The sequence below is a fragment of the Apium graveolens genome, chromosome 10 (genome assembly GCF_009905375.1).
Source record: "Apium graveolens cultivar Ventura chromosome 10, ASM990537v1, whole genome shotgun sequence".
Classification (NCBI taxonomy): Eukaryota; Viridiplantae; Streptophyta; class Magnoliopsida; order Apiales; family Apiaceae; genus Apium; species Apium graveolens.
Window position 1 is genome coordinate 60,285,448 of NC_133656.1, and position 4,341 is coordinate 60,289,788.

A 4,341-nucleotide genomic window follows, 5' to 3' on the forward strand; every position below is an offset into this window, starting at 1 on the left:
TGAAGCGACAGTGGATCTTGAGATTTAGAACTTGCCATGCTAGCATAGGTTCATGTACGTTGTGCATGATTAGTGGGTAACTCTAACAGTTTTATTTGCCCTATGTAATCAAAAGGAATAACTTGTGCTTAAATCGTTGTGTTGTCAATTTCTGTAGATATATGGGAACTCAACATAATTGATGACTATTCAACTTCTATCTTAGTTGTGGATGCTTGGTAGAATGGTATTAGTACAATGAAAGTTGGCTTTTATCAGTTTCGTGTTATTCGATTAATATCATCACTGTCACATGCTAAAGGTAATAATAATGGCTATAGAAGGAAGTAATAATGAAGTTGTGATCTCATGAGTGTTTTATTATTGATAAATTGAAGTGTTAGTTAAGTGATTAATTAAGTAGTTAATTATAGTTAACATTTAATCAACAATTTTAAGTGTTAGTATCTTAACATTGAGAAGTAATCATACATTGGTGAGTGAGTTTAATTAGACAATAATTTAGTCTGAGTCTCTGAGGGAACGAACTAGAAAGTATTCTATATTACTTGCGAACGCGTATACTTGCGTGAATATTAGCGCGTGTTTTCGCCCTAACAAGTTTTTGGCGCCGCTGTCGGGGACTCGGCGTATTTGTTTAATTTATGTACTTACCATCATTGGTCATTAGGACTCAGTGATTAGGACGTAGTAGTTACTTATTTTTTCCGGTTGTGTTTCAGGTACTTTAGCAAACATTTATGCAAACTCGTTCTCGTGCTCGCAAGAGGACTTTAGATACAGCTGAGGAGACAGACGAAGTTCTTGATATTCCGGAGAAGTTAGATTTTGAGGATTCGGATTCAGGAACTAAGCAGAAAGAACCAGTAAATATGGGAGATCGTATTGTTCAAGCTGATCCAGCTCTTATGGATTTTTCTCGGCCTAAAATTGATGACATTCAGTCAAGCATCCTTCATCCGGCTATTCAAGCTAACACCTTTGAAATCAAGCCGGGCACTATTCAGATGGTGCAGAATTCTGTTTCTTTTGGAGGAGCGGCAACTGAAGACCCCAACATGCACATAAGGAATTTTGTCGAGATCTGCAGCACTTTTAAGTATAATGGCGTGACTGATGAGGCTATCAAGTTAAGGCTTTTCCCATTCTCACTGAGGGACAAGGCTAAAGACTGGTTACATTCTGAACCAGCTGGGTCCATCACTACGTGGCAAGATCTTGCGCAAAAGTTTCTGGTGAAGTTTTATCCGATACAAAGACTGCTGCTATGAGGAGTGCTCTTACTCAGTTTGCGCAGCAACCTACAGAATCTATGTGCGAGGCTTGGGAACGCTACAAGGAAATGTTGAGAAAATGTCCACATCATGGAATGCCGGATTGGATGGTGATCACTGGTTTCTATAATGGTTTGGGGGCCCAATCTCGGCCCATGCTCGATGCAGCAGCTGGAGGCGCCTTATGGGCTAAAAGCTATATTGAGGCGTATAATCTTATAGAGACGATGGCTGCAAATGAGCATCAAAACCCAACTCAGAGGATGACGTCAAGCAAGGTAGCAGGTATTCTGGAAGTTAATGCAGCCACCGCTATTGCAGCCCAGCTCCAAGCGCTATCAATGAAGGTTGATTCTCTGGCTACGTATGGAGTTAATCAAATAGCTATGGTTTGTGAGCTTTATGCAGGTTCTCATGCTACGGATCAGTGTTCTATTGTCAACGAATCTGTTCAGTATGTGAATAATTATCAGCGACAACAGCAGCCTGTGCCAGCGACCTATCATCCTAACAACAGAAATCATCCAAATTTTAGCTGGGGGAATAATCAGAATGCTATTCAGCCACCATATCAGCAAGGAGTGAGTAAACAGTTTAACCCACCTGGATTCCAGCAACCTCAACAGTATGCTACAAGGCAATCATATCCTCAACAGGGAAGTGCAGCTGCACCTACTAGTGCTGATTTTGAGGAACTTAAGCTATTGTGCAAGAGTCAGGCGGTTTCTATCAAGACCTTGGAAAATCAAACCGGTCAATTAGCCAATGCAGTGCTCAATCGTCAACCTGGCACTCTTCGCAGTGACACGGAAGTACCAGGCAGGAAGGAAGCTAAAGAGCAAGTCAAGGCTATTACCTTAAGGTCTGGAAAAGTAGCTGATGCTGAAAAGGCAAAAGAAGTAGAAGCTAAAATTAGAGGTGAAGAATCTACGCAAAAGGAGAAAGCGGCGGAACCAAGGAAGACTACTGTTGAACACACTCTGCCTGAGGCTAATACAGGGGAGAAACAGCTCTATCCTCCACCACCTTTTCCTAAGAGATTGCAGCAACAAAAGCTGGATAGACAGTTCGGGAAGTTTCTAGAGGTGTTCAAGAAACTTCACATCAATATACCTTTCGCTGAGGCTCTTGAACAGATGCCTAGTTATGCGAAGTTTATGAAGACTATTCTTTCAAGGAAGGTGAAACTGGATGACCTTGAAACCGTTGCTCTCACGGAAGAATGCAGCGCTGTTCTGCAGCAAAAGTTACCACCAAAACTGAAAGATCCAGGAAGCTTCACCGTCCCTTGCACAATTGGAAATCTGACGTTTGACAAGTGCCTTTGTGATTTGGGAGCAAGCATTAATCTGATACCGTTTTCGATCTTTAAAAAGCTGGATCTGCCTGATCCAAAACCCACATACATGTCACTACAATTGGCTGACCGTTCCATCACTTACCCAAGGGGCATAGTTGAGGATGTGCTCGTCAAGGTGGATAAGCTCTTCTTTCCAGCAGATTTTGTTATTCTGGATTTTGAGGAAGATAAGAAGATTCCCATAATCTTGGGAAGGCCTTTCTTGGCTACTGGCCGTACCTTGATAGATGTGCAAAAAGGGGAACTTACTATGCGGGTCCAAGATCAGGATGTGACCTTCAACGTATTCAAGGCAATGAAATTCCCTACAGAAGATGAGGAGTGCTTAAAATTGGATGTGATTGATTCTGCGGTTACTTCGGAACTCGATCACATGCTAATGTCTGATGCATTGGAAAAGGCCTTAGTGGGGGATTTTGACAGCGATGATGAAGATAGCAACGAGCAATTACAATATCTGAACGCTTCTCCCTGGAAGCGAAAGCTGGACATACCATTTGAATCTCTTGGTACTTCTGACCTTAAGAACGCTGAAGGGAAACTCAAACCATCAATAGAGGAAGCACCTACCTTGGAGCTCAAGCCATTACCTGAGCACTTGAGGTATGCTTTTTTAGGTGATTCATCTACATTACCTATTATTATTTCATCTGACCTTTCAGGTAGTGAGGAAGACAAGCTCTTAAGGATTTTGAGAGAATTCAAATCGGCTATAGGATGGACCATAGCAGATATCAAGGGGATAAGTCCTTCATATTGCATGCATAAAATTCTGCTAGAGGAAGGTAGTAAGCCAACTGTGGAACAACAGCGAAGACTGAATCCCATCATGAAGGAGGTGGTGAAGAAAGAAATTCTGAAATGGCTAGATGCAGGCATCATTTATCCTATTTCTGACAGCTCGTGGGTGAGCCCCGTACAATGTGTACCTAAGAAGGGAGGTATCACTGTGGTCGCAAATGAAAAGAATGAACTCATCCCTACTCGAACAGTTACAGGATGGAGAGTATGCATGGATTATAGAAAATTGAACAAAGCCACAAGGAAGGATCACTTCCCTCTTCCATTTATTGATCAGATGCTTGACAGATTGGCGGGTCATGAGTATTTTTGTCTTCTGGATGGTTATTCCGGGTATAATCAGATTCTGGCCAATTCTGGCTCCGAAACAATTTTATACTAATTATCGAGCCTCGGAAATAATTTAGAATAATATTTTAAAGCTCGAAACTATTTTTCGAAATTTTTAAATCATTTTTAAGTAATTATATCTAATTAAATAATTAATTAAAATCAATTAATAATTAATTAAATCAATTAATCAATTAATTTCCAAATTAATTGACCAATTAATCGATTAAAAATTAACTGAAATTAATTAACTAATTAATTCAGATTTATTTCTGAATTAAAAATAATTTTCGGAATTAAAATACTAATTTTTAGAATTTTCAAAAATTAAAAATGAATTTTTATAATAAAAATAAATAGGAAATATGATTTTTAAACATTTTTAAAACAGGAATCCAATTTTTGTAAAGTCTGGAAACCTGGGGGACCAAACTTCATCGTTTTCAAAAGTACAGGGACCAAACTGAAATTTTGCCGGAGAACTCACCTCCGGCTTCCTCCCACCACCATCACCTCCATAATTAAACTACACAACACCAGGAACATATATCTGCAATCAAAATTCATCAATAACCC

At 39.8% G+C, this 4,341-nt stretch overlaps 1 non-coding gene across 1 annotated transcript; it reads right to left on the reverse strand.

The window, feature by feature from the left end:
* Window positions 1-1,264: 1,264 nt before the first annotated feature.
* Window positions 1,265-1,371, reverse strand: LOC141694132 (small nucleolar RNA R71). Its single transcript, XR_012563460.1, has one exon. It is a non-coding gene; the product is annotated as a small nucleolar RNA R71 (small nucleolar RNA).
* Between the last annotated feature and the right edge of the window lie 2,970 nt (window positions 1,372-4,341).